The sequence below is a fragment of the Eurosta solidaginis genome, chromosome 1 (assembly GCF_040869045.1).
Source record: "Eurosta solidaginis isolate ZX-2024a chromosome 1, ASM4086904v1, whole genome shotgun sequence".
NCBI classification, from domain to species: Eukaryota; Metazoa; Arthropoda; class Insecta; order Diptera; family Tephritidae; genus Eurosta; species Eurosta solidaginis.
Window position 1 is genome coordinate 92,965,659 of NC_090319.1, and position 25,402 is coordinate 92,991,060.

Sequence of the window (25,402 nt, forward strand, 5' to 3'; positions counted from 1 at the left end):
ATTTTGCGGAACTAAGATTATTACGGCAGATATCCGTTGAAGTAGGTAGGAAGGCAGCAGGTGCAAGTTTGGAGATACATAAGATCTGGCATAGACTTTTGTCTTATGGGATGTTGCCCTACCGCATAAAATTGGTCGTATCTGCTATTATTTCCGTGATCTGTGACTTGGAACTTTTTGAGTGAGGAACTGATAAAAATGCATTGGTGAAATATGGTTGGGTTGTGCATTGAGTTACTGAAGATTGTGGAGTCTTTTGTGTTCATGGACAACATGGTTATTTTATATTCACCAGCTTGTCCTGTTTTAGGAGGAAAAAGTTTGGTACACCTCGACTTCGTGAACTCATTGGAGGAAATACTTATTAAAGCCACGTAGGGATGCGCGTGCATATCAACTAACTTGGAACTAAGGGCCATCTTTATCCATGCTTAAAGGATTGACGGTTAGGTTAGGTTGACTGGCCGGTCAATAAAGACCTCACATATAATGAATGTGTCCAGAATTTGTTTGACGACCAAACGGAGGAACCTCAATCAGGTATCAGGACTTATGTTATAGATTAACTCCATCCTCTTGGCAAATACTATAAGTTTTCTAGAACCCAGCTTAATTGCTACCTCGAGATCTGGCATCTCTGCCGCCCCTAACAACTGGAGCCTTGACCTGGCGGGCGCAGGTCACGAACACCGAACGTGCTCAACCGTTTCTTCCTGCATTGGGACATATATTGTCGTTACTTTGCCAACTCATCGGCCCTTTATGAACGGCAACCAAGTATAGATGTATGGTCCGGCCTGAGCGAAGTCTTTCCAATGCTCTTTTGCATTCCAGAACACTTTTTGATGAAGTAAATTGTGATATTATTGTCTTAATAGCCGCCTGACTATCAATATATATATTGACGCGACTGCAGCTTAAGCACGTTTCCTCTAGAATTTCTGCTGCTTTCTTCAAGGCTTTCGAAGCACGAAGACATGGGACCATATATTCCGTTTGCACAATATTAGATGGCGCTATACTGCTATGGCCATTCGGTCTGCACTCAAGCTGCTCCGAGGCGTTGCAGTTTCTAAAGGACTTCGATAAAATTTTGAATGGGATGGCGCTGGCTCGTATATTGTTGTTGTTGTTGTGTTAACAGTGCTTCGTTCCATTCAATGGGCACGACAATTTGTGAAAGTGTCATCAAAGTCTTCTAACGGGAGTCGAAGAAAACTGGCAGTTTCAACTGGGGCGGACCATAGGGAGATTGGTGTTAGCGGCGTAGGTTCCACATTACAATTGAAAAGATGGTTGATGTCATGTGAGGATATATTGCATGTAGGACATACATCACGTATGTTGGGGTTGATTCTGGATAGGTAAGAGTTGAAACTGCTACAGTATCCAGAACGAAGTTGGGCCAGTGTGACTCGTGTCCGCCTTGATAGTGTACTTTCTTCTTCTGCAAGGTAGGTTCGTATATTCTTGTACCATTTTGAGACTACGTCGGCACAGTTTCGTGAATATTTCGGGGTGACTTCAGAATATTTTCCATATTATATCGGAATCAATGCGGAACAATTTCAGGATCGCTCCGGAATAACTTGAGGATCAAAAAAATACACCATCTAAAAAATAAACAAATGCAAGGCGCAATAACATCCGAAGAGATTTTAGGCAGAGCTTCTTTTCCAATTTGTGTCTCGCTCCTTATAATTTTTCCAACAAATTAGCGGGACGTGACTCCGAACGGCATCTGCAAGGCTGATGAGTTTTCACTGATAAGCTTTTCATGGCAGAAATACACTCGGAGTGTTTGGCAAATCACTGCCTAAGGGCGATCCCGCTTAGAAACACTTTTTTCTAATTTAAAAGACTTGTTTATAAAATTTGAAGTTGCTCTGTCCGGGGGGTGAACCCAGAATCCCCGGTGTGGTAGGCGGAGCACGCTACCACCACACTACTGTGGCCGCCCTTTTGATCTGGGTGTACGGTATATTGAACTCAAAGAACTTTCGAATTTTTTCGAAAACGTTTTCGAGATTGCTTTTAGTTCCAGTTACCAGGTTTTTTTTTTTTTAAATACCGAAAATAAAAAAAGAGGAATTTGATTGACGAAATTTTATTATTATTTCCACGGCTGTATATATTGACCGATTTCGACCGTGTTGTCAGCCAACTTTGCTAGTCATATACGTAAGCATCTCGAGAACTTTCAAATTTGTTAGGTTATGTCGGTCCGTGAGAACCTTACATAGACTGAATTGAGTCCATAGTGTTACCAGAAGTTTGTTGAGCGACCGAACGAAGAACCTGTCAAAAGACCAGGACCCATGTTATAAAATAACTCCGTTCTATGCCACTTGCTGTGTCTAGATCTGACAGCTGTATCACTCCTAAAAGCTGGAGCCTTAGTCTGGCAAGCGTCAGGGCAACAGCGCAAAACGAGCACGTTTCGTTTCTCCAACCTGCACTTCCTACATCTGCTATCACTGACGAAGCCTTTCAAGTTTGTAAGTGTTAAAAATGATTAAGAAGTGACAAGAAAACTAATTGGACATCTGGACATCAAAATAGACCCGCACAAGCAATTTCATGAAGATAAATCTAAAATTTACATTTAAATATACATACGGCATGACTACATGAACTCAGCTCGTCATTCCGATCTTTTCGGTATACTTATTGGTGCGCCTATTCCTCCTCTCTTAAGTACTTACAATATACGGCAATCGTACCAAACTGCACATACCATTTCTTGTTCATTATAGGATAGAACAAGCTTAGACATACGAGTAATAGCGCAAATAATGGAGGTGTCGCCCTCATAACCAGGCTTGCTGCTGAGATAAATTGTACGTGGAAAAGATAAAAATAAAAAATAAATAAAATTGTATTTTGTTGTTTTTTTTTTGCTCTATGAACCAGTTGATAAAGTTTATTTTAAGCTGTTTTGGTTTTATAGAGACTTTAAAGTCACAATATGTTGGCACATACATACAGCAGCGAGCACGAAAATAGCAGTGGCAATTTTTATCAACTTAAGACAAATGAATTTTTCCTTTTTTATTTGCCATAATGTAAAAAAAAACATATATTTTGGAACTGGAACTGTGCAAAATTATTTCAGAAATGTTTTCGGAAAAATTCGAAAATGCGAGATAATTTTACAAAAAGTTTTAACTTTAATTGAGAATTCTCAGATTTTTTTTGAGTGTGCAGCTTTGTAGCCCAATCAATTTTAGTCTAACAAAGTACAAGTTATAGGAAAAATTCGCATTGACTTTTGACAATTTTATTCTCTGGCTTTCGGGAAAAACTTGTTAAAAATCAATACGAATTTTTGAAGAGATTTATAACTTGCACTTTGGCCCCTAAAATAGAATTGGGCTACAAAATAACACAATAAAAAAATTTTCAGAAAAGTCTAAAAAAAATCGATATTTTTTGTAAAATTTTCTGGAATTTTCGAATTTTCTCGAAAACGCGTTTGAGTTTGCTTTACACAGTTTCAGTTATAAAATTCATAAAATGTTTTCTTGAACTATCGAAATTAAAAGAAATGAGAATTTAATTGACGAAATTTGCTGAAAATTGCCACTGCCATATTCGTGTTCGCTGCTGTACATACGTACCGTTTTTTTTATATTATCTGTATTTATGCAAAAAAATTCAATATTTAACAGTTATTATTGTACTTTGAATCTAATTTAAATGTTTTCGTGCGTGTTTAGTGCTGTTGAATAAAAGTTTTTTAGTTAAATAATAATAAGTAATTAAGTACAGCAACAAATCTAATGGATAATTTGTGCCAAAGAAATCATAGACTTATAAATATGTAATAGGAATGCATTTCGACATTTTAAAGCGGTCATTAAATGGTCAAAACTCTTTGACAGTGCTAATTAGTGTCGACTGCCGCAACATACCGGATGTAACGTGACCTGACACTAAAAAAGTGCTGGCCTCATCACGGTCTCAATTTGGGTTGAATGATCAAACGCTAGAAAGATCATTCTTTTAAAGTTCTACAAATTTGCCGAAGTACGAGTGCAAGAACTTTAAAGCTTCCAATTTCTTGAGGTGGCATCTATTTCCCAACTTTTAACCTCAAAGTCATGAAAAGTGGTTAACGTTGCCCTTTTGTTGTTGTTGTTATAGCAGTGCTTCGCCCCATCCAATAGGTTCGATCAAGGATGCAGCAAATTAAATGGGGTTACACTGACGTGACAGCCCTTGGTCGGGAAAAATCCCGAGTCGATCCGGTACATAGAACAGCTACCTTGGGAAGCGCTTAACGCTTAGTGAAGGAGAAGGCAAGAGGTGGCCGCCCAAAGGGATCAGCAGACGCCCAATTGGAGGATAATGTTCTATCCCTAGGAAAAACGATCCATGTCAACAAGAGATGTTTCCAAATTAGCCAAAACCACACTTGTGCACTCAAAAAAAGGTTTTCCTAAAAATTAGGAAGCCCCATATAAAATAAGGACAAGAAGGGAACAAAATTGCACTAAAGCATTATCGTCCTCGAATAAAGGATATCATTTACTTAAGCTGAATAAGCATAGGTCAAGTAAATCTTTCTTTAACTTTAGTAACAATTTTACTTTAAACAAAGAAATATTTTTCCTCAATTCAAGTATAAGTGATAATTAAAATAATTGCAATTTTAAAGATATGTTGGCCCAACACAAGTAGATAAAACTACTTAATTTTAGTACTAATATGAGTCTATATCATATTTACATTTGTGATATTTTTTCCTTTATAGAAGTAAATGTTTTACTCAGTAAAATAATTTTTCATATATATATGTACATTTATATAAATTGTTATTAATAAAGCTTTTTACAAAATATTTAGAAATAAAATTTATGTTTCACATACATATTCTTATTTAATATATGTGTCTTTATTGGTGGGTACGACATTATTTTTAAATGAACGACTTTAAAATTGTTTATTTCTGCTCCTAGCATATACGATAATAAATGCTTTTCATATTTTATTACAGAAATTTGCTGTAAAAGCGTATACACCTCAATCTCCAACTTAAAAACTTCTTTAATTTTGAAAATAATAATACTAGGTTGGAAAAAACATACAAACATATTTGATATTTGTGCCATACATCTTACAAAAATCAAAAGAAATGCATTTTTCAATATCCAGTGTTATGTAAAACATTTCAAATATGGATAAATTTTTCGATAAAGGGCCACGAAATTGTTTTAAGCTGAAAATATATACTTCGTCTTCAAAGTTGGAAATATAATTTGAAAAATTTAAAGATAATTTAAAACCTAATGATAATATAATATTTTTACGAGAACATGTATTTTTTGCATAAGCTTTTAGCTGCCTATGCTTGGCTTCAAATAAAAAAGTCCACAAGTTTTTCAAAGGTCCCGATTCTTCTATAACTCTGCAATAGTGTAAGAGTAAATGGCGTTTTGGCTTTAACATGTCACTAAAGAGCTCACAGTATTTTTTGTTGTGAATACTAATCATTTCTTTTATCGATAACAAGTCGAGGCAACTAATGAATCCATATTCAAAAATATCAATTGGTTTTTCAGATGATAATATTTCAAATGAACAAACAAATGTTCGCAACTTAAAAAATTTTTTTACATACAAAGCAAATCATTGTAAATCATTAATTATTGTAGATATAAAACTGTCTTTAGTATTAGAAATTTTAAAAAAGAATTGGTCTACAAAATTCCATATTTGTTCACAATTTTGTGGATATTTCAAATCCAACACATGAAATATTTTGAAACATATATCATTGCTTTTGACAATGTTACTTAATTTATAATATATACCTGCGAAATAAACGAAAAACTTTTAAATCGATGATATCATCACCGATCGCACACAAAAACGGCTGCAGTTTTATATTCTGTCCATAAACTTCAACTCTGTGAAGTTGGCACCTACTTGGTCGAATAATTAAAAAATCCATATCTCATTCGTTTGTCCAGGAAAAATTTTCGTTTGTCCACCTTTTGTTAAAAAGTTATTTAAAAAAAAAAAAACGCGTGTGAAGTTGGCACCTCCATTTGCGAGTATTTAAAAAAACTAAATGCCATTCGTTTGTCCATCGTTTGTCCACGTTTGTCCAGGAAAAATTTTCGTTTGTCCATCTTTTGTTAAAAAGTTATTTCAAAAAAAAAAAAATCCCGTGTGAAGTTGGCACCTCCATTTACGAGTAATTAAAAAAACCAAATGCCATTCGTTTGTCCATCGTTTGTCCACGTTTGCCCAGGAAAAGTTTTCGTTTGTCCACCTTTTGTTAAAAAGTTATAACAAAAACATTTTTTTTCGAAAAAACCCAAACAATTTTTCGTTTCGCTTTATTATGCTAAATCGTATGTCCGTCGTTTGCCCATCGTTTGTCCATGTTTGTCCAGGAAACATTTTCGTTTGTCCACCTTTTGTTAAAAAGTTATTTCAAAAAAAAACAAAAATCGTGTGTGAAGTTGGCACCTCCATTTACAAGTAATTAAAAAAACCAAATGCCATTCGTTTGTCCATCGTTTGTCCACGATTGTCCAGGAAAAATTTTCGTTTGTCCACCTTTTGTTAAAAAGTTATTTCAAAAAAACAAAAATCGTGTGTGAAGTTGGCACCTCCATTTACAAGTAATTAAAAAAACCAAATGCCATTCGTTTGTCCACGATTGTCCAGGAAACATTTTCGCTTGTCCACCTTTTGTTAAAAAGTTATTTCAAAAAAACAAAAATCGTGTGTGAAGTTGGCACCTCCATTTACGAGTAATTAAAAAAACCATATGCCATTCGTTTGTCCATCGTTTGTCCATGTTTGTCCAGGAGAAACTTTCGTTTGTCTACCTTTTGTTAAAAAGTTATTTCAAAAAAAGTTGGCACCTCCATCTACGAGTAATTAAAAAAAACGAATGCCATTCGTTTGTCCATCGTTTGTGCACGTTTGTCCAGGAAAAATTTTCGTTTGTCCACCTTTTGTTAAAAAGTTATAACAAAAACATTTTTTTTCGAAAAAACCCAAAAAAATTTTTGTTTCGCTTTATTGTGCTAAATCGTATGCCCGTCGTTTATACTAGGTTCAAACACACACCAAATTGCCAATTTATACTATTTGGGCAATTTATTACGCAATTTGTCATATAATAAATTGTATAATAATAAATTGCCAATTTAAAAAAAATTGCGTAATAAATTGTTTCAAACTACAAATGCAACATTGTAAAGTGTGTTTATTGAGTATTTTTAAACTTCAGCTACGCATGGCTGAACTATACGGTTGGCTCATCTCATCAGCTGATTTTATGTCTTTCATTTCAATGGAGTAGGGATTGTCAAAAGAAGATGGCAAACTCAAAATGAAACCAAAACATTGAACACATTTTTTACAACACACAAAAATTTCAAAGTTTTATGTTTTCATTCCATATCATTCGCCTAATACCAACACGCACATTTTGACAGTCTGAACAAAGGTATGCTCTTGCTGTAGAGATGAGCCAACCAGCTCTCAAATTACTATTGTGTAAGCTAAATCGAGTTGTATGAACAGCACTCAATTCAAATCGAAATTTCCTCAATTTATTTTTCTGTTTGAACATAGTATAACCCATCGTTTGCCAATCGTTTGTCCATGTTTGTCCAGACGAAATTTTCGTTTGTCCACCTTTTGTTAAAAAGTTATTTCAAAAAAACAAAAATCGTGTGTGAGTTGGCACCTCCATTTACGAGTAATTAAAAAAACTAAATGCCATTCGTTTGTCCATCGTTTGTCCAGGAAAAATTTTCGTTTGTCCACCTTTTGTTAAAAAGTTATAACAAAAACATTTTTTTTTTCGAAAAAACCCAAAAAAATTTTTGTTTCGCTTTATTGTGCTAAATCGTATGTCCGTCGTTTGCCCATCGTTTGTCCATGTTTGTCCAGGAGAAATTTTCTTTTGTCCACCTTTTGTTAAAAAGTTAATTCAAAAAAACAAGAATCGTGTGTGAAGTTGGCACCTCCATTTACGAGTAATTAAAAAAACAAAATGCCAATCGTTTTTCCATCGTTTGTCCACGTTTGTCCAGGAAAAATTTTCGTTTGTCCACCTTTTGTTAAAAAGTTATAACAAAAATATGCCTATAACAAAAATATTCTTTGCAGCGTAGGTAAATGCAAAACTCTAATTTCACGAATCTTCAAATGACTTGCGCGCAGGATTTCTGATCTATTGAGAGCTCACCAGATACAATCCATCACGACGTACGCCATTTTCCACTGCCAGCACGTGCGTGGTGGAAATTGAGACACAAAACGACTCTTAAAGTATAAGGCCGGGAAAAAACAGTTTGGTCTGAGCATATAACCATTAACATCTTTCAACTCAAAATCGCAAGCTTCGCCGCCGGTATACCCTGTGGATCCTACGCCGCCGCCAAAAAAGTGATCAGCGTAAACCTCTAACTCATACTCATTAAAAGTATGTCATCAAAAATAAAAAAAATTATTTTTATTTTAAAATGAAGTCATAAATATAATTCCTTTATATTTTAATTTTTTCAGAGTAAAAAATAGCTTAGAATATTCAAAGCGAAATATGACAGCGATATTTAAAAATTTTCAAATACATGACATCTGCAATTGTTACACATAAGGGTTTCTATACAAAGGCCATTAATTTTTTAAAATTGTTCAGAATTCAAAGTTTTTTACATTCATGTTTTGCAATTACAGACAAATTATTATCATTATTTATAACTAATTTGTTGTTAATTATTGTCCATGTCATGTATGTAACTGAAAATGTATTTTATTTTTTGAGAAAACGGAAACAAATTTAATTTTTTTCGTACTTTCGTTATGAAAATAATATTCAAATACACATCCACTCTCCAGAGTTTTAATTGATTTATTAACAATTTTCACTAATAAATACTTCAGCTAAATTTATGGCGATTTTTTTCTATAACAATATGTGTCAATACGTGGTAAAACCAATGTAAATGAAGTTTGGAAATATCAGGCATGCTTAACCAACGAACCGATATCATTTCGTTACGATAATTAACGTTAATAAACGAAACAAAGTCATTTCGTTTCGTTTATTAACGTTAAGAACGTCAAATTAACGAAATGATTTCGTTTCGTTTTCTGCCGTATCAAAACGAAATTAAATCGTTTATGTTGATTATTAATTTCAAACTATGCTGGCAAAGCTGATTGATGGCGGAGTCATTAAAGGTGAAAGCATTAGCCAAGCTGATTGCAAATTTTCCCATGAATTTTGACAGTACGAACATTTCTCAGAGTATTTTTGACATTACCACCAACGAATTACACAAACAAATTACATGGAGTTTGTGTGTGTATGTGCGCTCGTTGTTACCACCTTACGGCTTCACCATGGCTATAGCATTGCCAGCACAATTCAAACATAAAATATCACGTTTTTGTTAACGTTTCTAACGTCAACGAAAGCTTTTCGTTTCGGTTAAAAACGAGATACAATTTATCTTGATAATTTCTTTATCGATAATATTTCGAAGTGTTTCAACGGAAACGGTGGAAATTTTTTGATAAACGATTAGCTTAACGTTAAGGTGCATCCCTGGGAAATATGAAACATTATTCCATATAACATACATTTTGAGGTCCACATCAAAACGAAACATTTCCTAAATGCAACCAAGCCTTCGTGTTTTATGGTAAAGATCCCTATAAATTTGAAGAAAAGTGCTAACATCAAAAAAAAAAAAAAAAAAAAAAGAAACAAGATATACAATGTAAAGCTAGGCCAGTATCGTGTTGTATGATCCATGATTCAAATAAATTTTTTAAATCGCAATAGCACTGAATTGGTTAATCGGATTAGGAATAGGATCTATAACTTATTATAATAACTTATTATAATTTTTACGATTTTTTTGGCAGATTTATATTTATCGTTTAAGTGAAATTGCTTTTCGATACGTGATCGTGCAAACGTTATTGGCTCACGCTAACACCGTAAATTTTATGTACAATTTAAAACTTTCCGTGTAGTTTAAAAAAATTGTATTTTCGTTGAACTGTAAAATTTTGTTTAATGGAGGTAGCACCACAATACAACTTTCACTAGAGATCAATGGAAATATTCTTTGCCAAAATGACTTATGGCTGAAATGTTACGTTGTGATGTGGAAAATGGCGTACGTCGCGACGGATTGTATCTGGTGAGCTCTCAATAGATCAGAAATCCTGCGCGCAAGTCATTTGAAGATTCGTAGAATTAGAGTTTTGCATTTACCTACGCTGTAAAGAATATTTTTGTTATAGGCATATTTTTGTTATAACTTTTTAACAAAAGGTGGACAAACGAAAATTTTTCCTCGACAAACGTGGACAAACGATGGACAAACGTATGGCATTTGGTTTTTTTAATTACTCGTAAATGGAGGTGCCAACTTCACACACGACTCTTGTTTTTTTGAAATAACTTTTTAACAAAAGGTGGACAAACGAATATTTCTCCTGGACAAACATGGACAAACGATGGGCAAACGTCGGACATACGATTTAGCACAATAAAGCGAAACAAAATTTTTTTTGGGTTTTTTCGAAAATAATTGTTTTTGTTATAACTTTTTAACAAAAGGTGGACAAACGAAAATTTTTCCTGGTAAAACGTGGACAAACGAATGGCATTTGGTTTTTTCAATTACTCGTAAATGGAGGTGCCAACTTCACACATGATTTTTGTTTTTTTGAAATAACTTTTTAACAAAAGGTGGACAAACGAAAATTTCTCCTGGACAAACAGGGACAAGCGATGGGCAAACGACGGACATACGATTTAGCACAATAAAGCGAAACAAAAATTTTTTTGGGTTTTTCAAAAAGAAAATGTTTTTGTTATAACTTTTTAACAGAAGGTGGACAAACGAAAATTTTTCCTGGACAAACGAATGGCATTTGGTTTTTTTAATTGCTCGTAAATGGAGGTGCCAACTTCACACATGATTTTTGTTTTTTTGAAATAACTTGAATAACTTGAATAACTAACAGGGACAAACGATGGGCAAACGACGGACATACGATTTAGCACAATAAAACGAAACAAAAATTTTTTTTGGGTTTTTTCAAAAAGAAAATGTTTGTGTTATAACTTTTTAACAGAAGGTGGACAAACGAAAATTTTTCCTGGGCCAACGAATGGCATTTGGTTTTTTTAATTGCTCGTAAATGGAGGTGCCAACTTCACACATGATTTTTGTTTTTTTTTGAAATAACTTTTTAACAAAAGGTGGACAAACGAAAATTTCTCCTGGAGAAACAGGGACAAACGATGGGCAAACGACGGACATACGATTTAGCACAATAAAGCGAAACAAAAATTTTTTTGGGTTTTTCAAAAAAAAAAAAATGTTTTTGTTATAACTTTTTAATAAAAGGTTGACAAACGAAAATTTTTCCTGAACAAACGTGGACAAACGAATGGCATTTGGTTTTTTTAATTACTCGTAAATGGAGGTGCCAACTTCACACACGATTTTTGTTTTTTTGAAATAACTTTTTAACAAAAGGTGGACAAACGAAAATTTCTCCTGGACAAAGATGGACAAACGATGGGCAAACGACGGACATACGATTTAGCATAATAAAGCGAAACAAAAATTTTTTTGGGTTTTTTCGAAAAAAAATGTTTTTGTTCTAACTTTTTAACAAAAGGTGGACAAACGAAAATTTTTCCTGGACGAACGATGGACAAACGAATGACATTTGATCCTTTTAATTACTCGCATATAAAGGCGCCAATTTTTTTTTTTTTTTTTCTTTGAAGTAATAAAAAAAATTAAAATACAAAAGTAGTATGTATGTATAATAATAAATCAAAAAGGGGGACAATAGTAGACTAAGGATGGAAAATTGCCTTATATAAGCCACATTTTTTATATTTTTTATTATTATTAGTTTACAGATTGTAAAAAATAGGTTAATAAGCAAAACTTGTTCTTAGACAAACAAAAATCGTACGCATTTTCAATTTTTTCCATAATACTTCTAACGCCATAGGTGGCAAATTAATAAATCCTGTGTAACATGTAGATCATAGCTGGCATATAATGTTCGGGTCCGTCCGAACTTAGCCTTCCTTACTTGTTTTAACACATGCAGAGTTAGTACAAAAAACCAGCACGACGCAATTTGAAGTTACCGGGAAAAATGATCTTGGAGAGTTAGAAGAGCGAGGCGAATTTTATAACACGTTATGTTAGCAAATGTTTGTCATATATTTCCACATAAAAAAATACTAAATGCCGCAAATAAATTTACACATAATTTCATGAGCAGCAATTGTTTAGATTTTTTTCGAAAAAAATGATTTTGTTATAATTTTTTAACAAAAGGTGGACAATAGGAAATCTTTCGTAGACAAATATATTGACAAACGATAGGCAAACGACGGACACAAAAAGCGAAAAAAACTTTTGGGGTTTTTCGAAAAAAAATATTTTTGTTATAACTTCACACACGAGTTTTGTTTTTTTTGAAATAACTTTTTAACAAAAGGTGGACAAACGAAAACTTCTCCTGGACAAACATGGACAAACGATGGGCAAACGACGGACATACGATTTAGCACAATAAAGCGAAACAAAAATTTTTTTGGGTTTTTTCGAAAAAAAAAATGTTTTTGTTATAACTTTTTAACAAAAGGTGGACAAACGAAAATTTTTCCTGGACAAACGTGGAAAAACGATGGCCAACGAATGGCATTTGGTTTTTTAATTGCTCGTAAATGGAGGTGCCAACTTCACACACGATTTTTGGTTTTTTGAAATAACTTTTTAACAAAAGGTGGACAAACGAAAATTTCTCCTGAACAAACATGGACAAACGACGGGCAAACGACGGACATAAGATTTAGCACAATAAAGCGAAACAAAAATTTTTTTGGGTTTTTTCGAAAAAAAATGTTTTTGTTATAACTGTTTAACAAAAGGTGGACAAACGAAAACTTTTCCTGGACAAACGTGGACAAACGATGGACAAACGAATGGCATTTGGTTTTTTTTAATTTCTCATAAATGGAGGTGCCAACTTCACACACGATTTTTGTTTTTTTGAAATAACTTTTTAACAAAAGGTGGACAAACGAAAATTTCGCCTGGACAAACATGGACAAACGATTGGCAAACGATGGGCAAACGACGGGCATACGATTTAGCACAATAAAGCGAAACAAAAATTTTTTGGGTTTTTGCGAAAAAAAATGTTTTTGTTATAACTTTTTAACAAAAGGTGGACAAACGAAAATTTTTCCTGGACAAACGTGGACAAACGATGGACAAACGAATGGCATATGGTTTTTTTAATTACTCGTAAATGGAGGTGCCAACTTCACACACGATTTTTGTTTTTTTGAAATAACTTTTTAACAAAAGGTGGACAAACGAAAATTTCTCCTGGACAAACATGGACAAACGATGGGAAAACGACGGACATACGATTTAGAACAACAAAGCAAAACAAAAATTTTTTGGGTTTTTTCGAAAAAAAAAATGTTTTTGAAATAACTTTTTAAAAAAAGGTGGACAAACGAAAATTTTTCCTGGACAATCGTGGACAAACGATGGACAAACGAATGGCATTTGGTTTTTTTAATTACTTGTAAATGGAGGTGCCAACTTCACACACGATTTTTGTTTTTTTGAAATAACTTTTTAACAAAAGGTGGACAAACGAAAATGTTTCCTGGACAAACATGGACAAACGATGGTCAAACGACGGACATACAATTTAGCACAATAAAGCGAAACAAAAAATTTTTTGGGTTTTTTCGAAAAAAAATATTTTTGTTATAACTTTTTAACAAAAGGTGGACAAACGAAAATTTTTCCTGGACAAACGTGGACAAACGATGGACAAACGAATGGCATTTGGTTTTTTTAATTACTCGTAAATGGAGGTGCCAACTTCACACGGGATTTTTTTTTTTGAAATAACTTTTTAACAAAAGGTGGACAAACGAAAATTTTTCCTGGACAAACGTGGACAAACGATGGACAAACGAATGGCATTTAGTTTTTTTTAAATACTCGCAAATGGAGGTGCCAACTTCACACACGATTTTTTTTTTTGAAATAACTTTTTAACAAAAGGTGGACAAACGAAAATTTTTCCTGGACAAACATGGACAAACGAATGAGATATGGTTTTTTTAATTATTCGACCAAGTAGGTGCCAACTTCACAGAGCTATAAACTTCATCAGTGATTGCATTGATTTTTTGCTGTAACTCCAGTCGGCTTGATGCGTAACATAAAAATGAGTCCCTCGAGTTAGATACTGTTGTTATCTTTTTACAGTTTCTGTTTTTCGGCTTTAGAAGAGCTGGTAGACTAAGGCAAATTATAATATCACGGATATCTAAAAAAAAAGAATGTAAACATTTATAGCTACACATATTCAATAAGTTTTAAATTAATCTTTAACCTATTTCTAAATTTTCTGAGTCTATTTTATGGAGAAAAGCCAAGGTGAAAGAATCTTTGATTGTACGTTTTAATATGGGAGTCACTTTCTCAACAAATGAGTCCCAATTTTCTAATAAAAGATTTTGCTTCTGCTCATAAATATTCGCAAAATCGCTATCAATCTGTAAAAAATGATTATAAAAATAAATTTTAGTATAATTTAATATAAATAAAATAAATTGAGAACATTTACCAAGCAGTAGCCAAAGCTTTGTTTCAAGATCGGCCACTCAGCCAAAATATCAGATATAGATGCAGCAGGTTTGAAAAATTGGGTTCTGCTGATAAAACAATGTTGCCATCTTTGTCTCGTCGTAGGGTGCAATATTGTATAGAAGCCAGAGTTTATTTTCCTCACATTCAACAGTAGTTTGAATGACTGTTTGTGAATTTATTTGGGGTTGTCCATTCTCTTCAAAGAATGTCTTTGCGAAACCGATATAATGCGTTGTGATATTTCGCATATAGGGAGCCCCTGGCTTTCTCCCCTTTCTATGTTAAAAATAAGTGTCCTGAAACAAACGGGTTTTTTATTAAGATTTTTGTTTTGATTAATTAATTGGCTATTATATTTTATAATAATTTTTTTTTGTGTATTATTTAGGGTATTCACAAGGTATCCTATTCGTCATATGTGCTATGTTATCAAATTTTATATTGGAAACCATAGCAACAGACAGAAACTAAAGACTTTACAACGAATACGACAGCCCAATTATTGTTTTGTAATTAAAACTATACCTTTGTTTCTGTAGGAAAAATCACAAGTCTTTTAGAAATATTTTCGAATAATTTCGCAAAATGGAAGAAGTTATAATTTTTCTCTGTGGTTCTGAAAGTTTTTTGTATATTTCGTACGACTTCAATAGTGCTGCTCCACCATAACTCGATTTTAAGACGTCTAAAATTGAAATCTATTAAAATTAATGATATTAAATTAATGATAGTTTCCTGGCTGTTTTTCCAACAATTACCTCATTTACGTCATCAACGGCATCACAAAACTATTGCTGATAGATTGTGTTGATCCACTGTGGCACTCGCTGTCGTAGCCTTGTGATATTTGCCAAAGACGCAAATTATGTTCAAAAATGGTCCAGTTGCCAAACAGAGATTTTGGCACTATCTCACTTAAATGGCTGCCTTTCATATAGTTCAAAGCCTCTAACGTTATGTTGTGCTCTAGAAAAAATAGTAATAACAAATAATAACATTTGTAAATATTAACAAAAAGTTTTGAATGTCCGATTTAAGATGACCTGACTTATACACTCTTATCAATATAGGTGCATTCACGCAAAAGTTATCGGCACATATAACTTATCACCATGTATGCAGCTTCTTTGATAAAAGTTTATTAGTATACATCAAAAATAGTTCAAAAGGAATTAAAATATTCCCCTACATTTATCACATTTATTACACTTTTACACTCTTAACTCATCTTTAAATAAGTCAAAAAACATTTCACCTTTCAAAGAAAATAACAAGTCTAAAAATCAGCTTCACTCATGCTGCATTACACCGCTACTCACAACTCCTAACTTTAAACTGACAAAACTGTTTTATTTTGACAAAAATAATGAAATCTAACGGGACTTTGCGAAAAACTTCAGCCTGTTGCAAGTACATATGTATGTACATACATATGGGGTATTCCATCCCATTTCGACCAATTTTGAACCCGACCCCTTTAGAATTGGCTGAAAGTTTTTCTTCTTTTTCTAGCTTACGAAAGACGTTTTTCAGAAGTTTTTCAAATTTTTTCATCCAACTCAAAAAAAGTTATGAATTTTAAAAAAAAACACCGTTTTTGTTTTCAAAATGCTATAACTTTTTCAAAAATTGACCGTTAGAGATCTTTTTTTTTTAATTGTTTTTAAATGTCCTTCGGAAAAAAATTTAAAAAAATTTCAAAAAATTTTTTTTTTTGCAATTTTTCAGTTTTTCGAGATTTTTCGAATTTCGCCTTTTTTTTCTCATAAAAAACTTCAATCAATTCTGCAATCATCCCCACTAATCCCGGAGTGGGCCAAGAATTTTTTTTTTTATTTAAAATTAAATTTTTTCCAAAAAGTACATTTAAAAACATATTTAAAAAAAAAATGATCCCAAACGGTCAATTTTTGAAAAAGTTATAGCATTTTGAAAAAAACACCAAAAAGTACATTTAAAAACATATTTAAAAAAAACAAGTAAGGAAGGTTAAGTTCGGGTGTAACCGAACATTACATACTCAGTTGAGAGCTATGGTGACAACATAAGGGAAAATAACCATGTAGGAAAATGAACCGAGGGAAACCCTGGAATGTGTTTGTATGACATGTGTATCAAATGAAAGGCATTAATGAGGGTTTTAAAAGGGAGTGGTGGTAGTTGTATAGGTGGTCGCCTTTTTGAGATATCGCCATAAAGGTGGACCAGGGGTGACTCTAGAATGCGTTTGTACGATATGAGTATCAAATGAAAGGTGTTAATGAGTATTTTAAAAGGGAGTAATTCTTAATTCCATAGGTGGACGCCGTTTCGAGACCAGGGGTGACCCTAGAATTTGTTTGTACAATATGGGTATCAAAAGAAAGGTGTTAATGAGTATTTTAAAAGGGAGTAGCCCTTAGTTCCATAGGTGAACGCCGTTTCGAGATATCGCCACAAAGGTGGACCAGGGGTGAGCCTAGAATTTGCTTTTACAATATGGGCATCAAACGAATGGTGTTAATGAGTATTTTAATAGGGAGTGGGTCTTAGTCCTATAGGTGGACGCCGTTTCGAAATATCGCCATAAAGGTGGACCAGGGGGACTCTAGAATGTGTTTGTACGATATGGGTATCAAATTAAAGGTATTAATTTGGGTTTTAAAAGGGAGTGGTGGTTGTTGTATAGGTGGTCGGTCGCCTTTTCGAGATATCGCCATAAAGGTGGACCAGGGGTGACTCTAGAATGCGTTTGTACGATATGGGTATCGAATGAAAGGTGTTAATGAGTATTTTAAAAGCGAGTAATCCTTAGTTCCATAGGTACGCCGTTTCGAGATATCGCCATAAAGGTGGACCAGGGGTGACCCTAGAATTTGTTTGTACAATATGGGTATCAAGAGAAAGGTGTTAATGAGTATTTTAAAAGGGAGTAATCCTTAGTTCCATAGGTGGACGCCGTTTCGAGATATCGCCATAAAGGTGGACCAGGGGTGACCCTAGAATTTGTTTGTACAATATGGGCATCAAACGAAAGGTGTTAATGAGTATTTTAAAAGGGAGTGGGCCTTAGTTCTATAGGTGAACGCCGTTTCGAAATATCGCCATAAAGGTGGACCAGGGGTGACTCTAGAATGTGTTTGTATGATATGGGTATCAAATTAAAGGTATTGGTTAGGGTTTTAAAATGGAGTGGTGGTTGTTGTATAGGTGGTCGGTCGCCTTTTCGAGATATCGCCATAAAGGTGGACCAGGGGTGACTCTAGAATGCGTTTGTACGATATGGGTATCGAATGAAAGGTGTTAATGAGTATTTTAAAAGCGAGTAATTCTTAGTTCCATAGGTACGCCGTTTCGAGATATCGCCATAAAGGTGGACCAGGGGTGACCCTAGAATTTGTTTGTACAATATGGGTATCAAGAGAAAGGTGTTAATGAGTATTTTAAAAGGGAGTAATCCTTAGTTCCATAGGTGGACGCCGTTTCGAGATATCGCCATAAAGGTGGACCAGGGGTGACTCTAGAATGCGTTTGTACGATATGGGTATCAAATTAAAGGTATTAATTTGGGTTTTAAAAGGGAGTGGTGGTTGTTGTATAGGTGGTCGGTCGCCTTTTCGAGATATCGCCATAAAGGTGGACCAGGGGTGACTCTAGAATGCGTTTGTACGATATGGGTATCGAATGAAAGGTGTTAATGAGTATTTTAAAAGCGAGTAATCCTTAGTTCCATAGGTACGCCGTTTCGAGATATCGCCATAAAGGTGGACCAGGGGTGACCCTAGAATTTGTTTGTACAATATGGGTATCAAGAGAAAGGTGTTAATGAGTATTTTAAAAGGGAGTAACCCTTAGTTCCATAGGTGGACGCCGTTTCGAGATATCGCCATAAAGGTGGACCAGGGGTGACTCTAGAATGCGTTTGTACGATATGGGTATCGAATGAAAGGTGTTAATGAGTATTTTAAAAGCGAGTAATCCTTAGTTCCATAGGTACGCCGTTTCGAGATATCGCCATAAAGGTGGACCAGGGGTGACCCTAGAATTTGTTTGTACAATATGGGTATCAAAAGAAAGGTGTTAATGAGTATTTTAAAAGGGAGTAATCCTTAGTTCCATAGGTGGACGCCGTTTCGAGATATCGCCATAAAGGTGGAGCAGGGGTGACCCTAGAATTTGTTTGTACAATATGGGTATCAAAAGAAAGGTGTTAATGAGTATTTTAAAAGGGAGTAATCCTTAGTTCCATAGGTGGACGCCGTTTCGATATACCGCCATAAAGGTGGACCAGGGGTGACTCTAGAATTCGTTTGTGCAATATGGGTATCAAACGAAAGGTGTTAATGAGTATTTTAAAAGGGAGGGGGCCTTAGTTCTATAGGTAAACACCTTTTCGAGGTATCGCAATAAAGGTGGACCAGGGGTGACTCTAGAATGTGTTTGTACGATATGGGTATCAAATTAAAGGTATTAATGAGAGTTTTAAAAGGGAGTGGTAGTAGTTGTATATGTGAAGGTGTTTTCCAGATATCGACCAAAATGTGGACCAGGGTGACCCAGAACATCATCTGTTGGATACCGCTAATTTATTTGTATATGTAATACCTGCCAAGATTTTAAGGGTTTTTTATTTCGCCCTGCAGAACTTTTTCATTTTCTTCTACTTAATATGGTAGGTGTCACAACCATTTTATAAAGTTTTTTCTAAAGTTATATTTCGCGTCAATAAACCAATCCAATTACCTCACCATGTTTCATCCCTTTTTTCGTATTTGGTATAGAATTATGGCATTTTTTTCATTTTTTGTAATTTTCGATATCGAAAAAGTGGGCGTGGTCATTGTCGGATTTCGTTCATTTTTCATACCAAGATAAAGTGAGTTCAAGTAAGTACGCGAACTAAGTTCGTTAAAGATATCTCGATTTTTGCTCAAGTTATCGTGTTAACGGCCATGCGGAAGGACAGACGAACGACTGTGTATAAAAACTGGGCGTGGCATCAACCGATTTCGCCCGTTTTCACAGAAAACAGTTAACATCATAAAATCTATGCCCCTACCAAATTTCAAAAGGATTCGTTAATTTTTGTTCGACTTATGGCGTTAAAAGTATCCTAGACAAATTAAATGAAAAAGGGCGGAGCCACGCCCATTTTGAAATTTTCTTTTATTTTTGTATTTTGTTGCACCATATCATTACTGGAGTTGAATGTTGACATAATTTACTTATATACTGTAAAGATATTAAATTTTTTGTTAAAATTTTACTTTAAAACAATTTTTTTTTAAAAGTGGGCGTGGTCCTTCTCCGATTTTGCTAATTTTTATTAAGCGTACATATAGTAATATGAGTAACGTTCCTGGCAAATTTCATCATGATATCTTCAACGACTGCCAAATTACAGCTTGCAAAACTTTTAAATTACCTTCTTTTAAAAGTGGGCGGTGCCACGCCCATTGTCCAAAAGTTTACTAATTTTCTATTCTGCGTCATAAGTTCAACTCATCTACCGAGTTTCGTCGCTTTATCGGTCTTTTGTAATGAATTATCGCACTTTTTCGGTTTTTCGAAATTTTCGATATCAAAAAAGTGGGCGTGGTTATAGTCCGATATCGTTCATTTTAAATAGCGATCTGAGATGAGTGCTCAGGAACCTACGTACCAAATTTCATCAAGATACCTCAAAATTTACTCAAGTTATCGTGTTAACGGACGGACGGACGGACGGACATGGCTCAATCAAATTTTTTTTCGATCCTGATTATTTTGATATATGGAAGTCTATATCTATCTCGATTCCTTTATATATGTACAACCAACCGTTATCCAATCAAACTTAATATACTCTGTGAGCTCTGCTCAACTGAGTATAAAAATGATCCCAAACGGTCAATTTTTGAAAAAGTTATAGCATTTTGAAAAAAAACACCATTTTTTTTCAAAATATTTAAAACTTATTTTGAGTTGGAAAACGGTGTTTTTTTCAAAATGCTATAACTTTTTCAAAAATTGACCGTTTGGGATCATTTTTTTTTAAATATGTTTTTAAATGTACTTTTCGGAAAAAATAAAAAAAAAATTTTAAAGTTTTTTTTTCAATTAAATAAAAAAAAAAAAATTCTCGGCCCACTCCGGGATTAGTGGAGATGATTGCAGAATTGATTGAAGTTTTTTATGAGAAAAAAAAAGGCGAAATTCGAAAAATCTCGAAAAACTGAAAAATTACAAAAAAAAAAATTTTGGAATTTTTTTTAATTTTTTTCCGAAGGACATTTAAAAACAATTTAAAAAAAAGATCCCTAACGGTCAATTTTTGAAAAAGTTATAGCATTTTGAAAACAAAAACGGTGTTTTTTTAAAAATTCATAACTTTTTTTGAGTTGGATGAAAAAATTTGAAAAACTTCTGAAAAACGTCTTTCGTAAGCTAGAAAAAGAAGAAAAACTTTCAGCCAATTCTAAAGGGGTCGGGTTCAAAATTGGTCGAAATGGGATGGAATACCCCATATATATCCACATTTATGTGGATTTACATACATATTTACATGTATTCGTATTGCTAGCCCGGTTATGAGATTTTGTTTTTATTTCCTTATTTTGAGGAACGTATCTTAAACTTAAGTAAAATGTGTACTTATTTTTGGTTTTAAGCAATTTGTTACTTGATATCGTCGAAATTTACTAAAAATTAGTAAAATTTTATTAAATATCAGGTCAAGGAAATTACTTACTTGTTTTAAGTGCGATTTTTCTTACATTTTAAGAACGAATTTCGTTAAAACCATAAGTTTTTCCTACAAAATTGGAAAATTTCCTAACTTTGTGCAAAGTAGCATGTTTCCTTAACTTTAGGACAAACAATTTTTTGAGTGTGCAAGTCACATGAACCAATCAGAGAAATGGTATTAAAATCTACAACAGGAAAAAAGTGCCAAAACGAAGAGAGAAACAGACGTCAAAAAGCATTTTCCTTGCACGTAAGATCTATGAGACCAAATTGGCAAACAAAAATTTTTGTGTTATTATGGTACCCAGTTCTGCCAGGTACCCAGTTTTGGAGCGAACATTCCTATTCGGAAAAAACCACCTTGATAAGAAATTTTGACAGGAAGGTCTAATTTGGCAAGCTATTTGTGAATATGGGATTAAATCCACGCCGTTCTCTGCGATGGGAAGTTCAAAGCAGAAATTTACGTGAAAGAGTCTTCAAAAACTTCTTCTGCTGCCATTCTGACGTCGCCATAATGGCTAATCTATATTTTGAACGGACTTGGCTCCAGAACATTACGCTCGTGTCACCCAAAAGTGTTTCGAAGATAACAATGTACTAATGGCAGAAAAAACTTGAATCCACCCAACGTGCTCAGCGATATTGGGCTAATATGAAAGCAAAATTTTTGAGAATAGGGATAAAACGTTGTACAAAACTTGATGTCGGGTCTCTCCAGAAAAGTTCGGTTATTCGGACAGCAACGAATAAAATGATAAAATTTCTTTACCTGTCATTGATATAAATATGTATTTCCATGGGTGTTGTAGGCGGGGCACTCTACCACCACACCATACGTGTACGTCTTAACTGGCGTTCGCCTAGGGGTTGAAGCTAAACCACAATGGAAGTAACTTCGATAGAAAGAAATAATTTCGGGCTATTTGAGTAACCGGCTCACTAACAACCGATATGTTCTGTCAAGTTATTTCTTAATTATCAGCTAAATATCGATAGCGAATTATTATCGACGTGTTACAGATGTGTCCTCGATTTTTTATTGAAGTTTTAACGATATCTGTTTCATAACAAACCGATGTGTCGTCGTGAACAAATCGATAATACGCCTATAACAAATTGGTAATATGCCGATAAGAAATGGATAACTTTTCTTTAACAAGTCGATAACTTTGTGATAACAAATCGATAATTTTTCCATGACACGCCGATAAGAAATTGATAGCCTTTCTATAGATGTATAACATTAAAAAGAACACGATCAATTTTCAATTGGACTTCACTGTCCCGTACCTTTTCAGCAACTGTCTTTATTTTACCAAAAACAAAATTCACATAAAACGGTGCTTAAACTTAAAACAGATGCATATACTGTATATGCCCTTTCTGATATGCAGTTAGGTCAAATTGACTTAGCTAAAGCTGTATGTATATATTATTTATGTACATTGTGTTTAAGAGACAAGAGAAATAGTAAAATATGTATTGAAATGGTATGTGCGACTCAGTGCAATTAACTGTGCTGTGATAGCTATGTACAGAGGTATGTAGGTAAATATGTTATGAAGTACTTATATATTATACCAATGTAATATATGCGAAACTGTATGGTAAGATGGGCGCAGTATTTGTGCACTAGCAGAGGGGTGCTTCTGGGTAATTATTCCCAATCTCAAACAATAGACAATCGTTACTTTCTGATATCTTAGCGATAAAAAACCGCAAACTTTTTAATAACAAATCGCCTATTTTTTTAAATAATATCCATAACTTTTCGACGGTAAATCGATAACATTTTCATATTAAATGGATTACTTTCCTATAGCAACTCGATAACTTTCAAATCGATTTCCTTTTGATATAATAACGATAAATTTTCGATAAATTTTCGATAAATTTTCGACCAAAATTCGATAACTTTACGATAATTAATCGACAATAACTCGATAACATTTCGGCAAAACCCGATAACATTTCGATAAAAATCGGAAACTCATCGATGACCTTTGTTATCGATAGCAAATAAAACTTCAGTAACCGGCGGCCGCCGTGGTGTGGTCGCTCGCCTACAACATAGAACATCACGGGGAAAGCAACAATAAAAATATAGAAACAATTTTTTAAAAAAGGAAAACGTTGTTTCTATATGGTATCGCCCCACGATAGTGATTTGGCAAATACTCCGAGTGTATGAAAAAGTTTCTCAGTGAAAACTCATTAAAAGGAGACCGACGCAAATTGGAGGAGAAGTTTCGTCTAAATCCCTTCGAAGGTACATATGTATATCGCGCCATGCATTTATTTTTAATTTTTCGATAGCTTCGTCGAAAACAGAACAATAAAAACCTTTCTTTCTTTTCTCTCCTTTCCTCTTCCTTTATTTTCCTTTCCTTTCCTTTCCTCTCCTCTCCTCTCCTCTCCTCTCCTCTCCTCTCCTCTCCTCTCCTCTCCTCTCCTCTCCTCTCCTCTCCTCTCCTCTCCTCTCCTCTCCTCTCCTCTCCTCTCCTCTCCTCTCCTCTCCTCTCCTCTCCTCTCCTCTCCTCTCCTCTCCTCTCCTCTCCTCTTCTCATTCCTTCATTTCCTTTCTTTTCCCTTCCTTTCCTTTCCTTTCCTTTCCTTTCCTTTCCTTTCCTTTCCTTTCCTTTCCTTTCCTTTCCTTTCCTTTCCTTTCCTTTCCCTTCCATTCATTTCATTTCCTTTCTTTTCCTTTCCTTTTCTATCCATTCCTTTCGTCTTCCTTTTCTTTCATTTCCCTTCCCTTCCTTTCCTTTCCTTTCCTCCCCTTTCCATTCCTTTCCTTTCCTTTCATTTCCTTTCCTTTCCTTCCCTTTCCTTTCTTTTCCTTTCCTTTCCTTTCCGTTCCTTTCCTTTCTTTTTCTTTCCTTTCCCTTAATTTCCACCCCTTTATATGCAGTTCGAATTTCATCTTTATTATTATTTTTCATCTTTGGCATTGTAAATATTTTTCTCTTTATTTATTACTGTTTGCAGTAACTATTGCATGCTAGAATCATCATCTGTATACGTATGTCTATTCTCATTTATACATACCTACCATCTATATTCCAAATCTATGTACTTTTACATACACTCTGAAATATTTCCTTACTTTTCATTCTCTTATTGTGAATTCATTTTGTTTTCTGAATCATTTGCAGTTTCATTATGCACATCTTTTAATCTATTTTTATACTCAGCTGAGCAGACCTCACAGAGTATATTAACTTTGTTCGCATAACGGTAATGCGTAACGGCATAAACTAATCGAGATAGATATAGACTTCTATATATCAAAATGATCTGGGCGAAAAAAGAAATTCATTTACCCATGTCCGTCCGTCCGCAAACACGTTAACTTGAGTAAATTTTGAGGTATCTTATTGAAATTTGGTACGTAAGTTCCTGAGCACTCATCTCAGATCGCTATTTAAAATGAACGAAATCGGACTATAACCACGCCCACTTTTTCGATATCGAAAATTTCGAAAAACCGAAAAAGTGGGATAATTCAATACCAAAGACGGATAAAGCGATGAAACTTGGTAGGTGGGTTGACCTTATGACGCAGAATAGAAAATTAGTAAAATTTTGGACAACGGGCGTGGCACCGCCCACTTTTAAAAGGAGGTAATTTAAAAGTTTTGTAAGGTGTAATTTGGCAGTCGTTGAAGATATCATGATGAAATTTGGCAGGAACGTTACTCCTATTACTATTTGAATGCCTAATAAAAATTAGCAAAATCGGATGACGAACACGCCCACTTTAAAAAAAAAAAAATTTAAAAGTCAAATTTTAACAAAAAATTAAACATGTTTACAGTATATAAGTAAATTATGTCAACATTCAACTCCAGTAATGATATGGTCCAACAAAATACAAAAATATAAGAAAATTTCAAAATGGGCGTGGCTCCGCCCTTTTTCATTTAATTTGTCTAGAATACTTTTAATGCCATAAGTCGAACAAAAATTTACCAATCCTTGTGAAA

General features: G+C 34.1%; 1 protein-coding gene and 1 long non-coding RNA gene across 7 annotated transcripts in view; one reads left to right on the forward strand and one right to left on the reverse strand.

Annotated features, from left to right (window-relative positions):
* The window catches only part of vib (phosphatidylinositol transfer protein vib), a 148,811-nt gene that overhangs the window by 38,950 nt on the left and 84,459 nt on the right, over positions 1-25,402 (forward strand). The window lies entirely within an intron of this gene.
* LOC137236489 (uncharacterized) lies at positions 13,698-16,333 on the reverse strand. Of its 2 annotated transcripts, none has more exons than XR_010948448.1 (6): positions 15,964-16,333; positions 15,467-15,674; positions 15,234-15,393; positions 14,686-15,004; positions 14,452-14,614; positions 13,698-14,385 (listed from the first exon to the last, which is right to left on the reverse strand). It is a non-coding gene; the product is annotated as an uncharacterized lncRNA (long non-coding RNA). The 2 variants fall into 2 exon arrangements; XR_010948447.1 differs by having other exon boundaries at positions 15,234-15,406.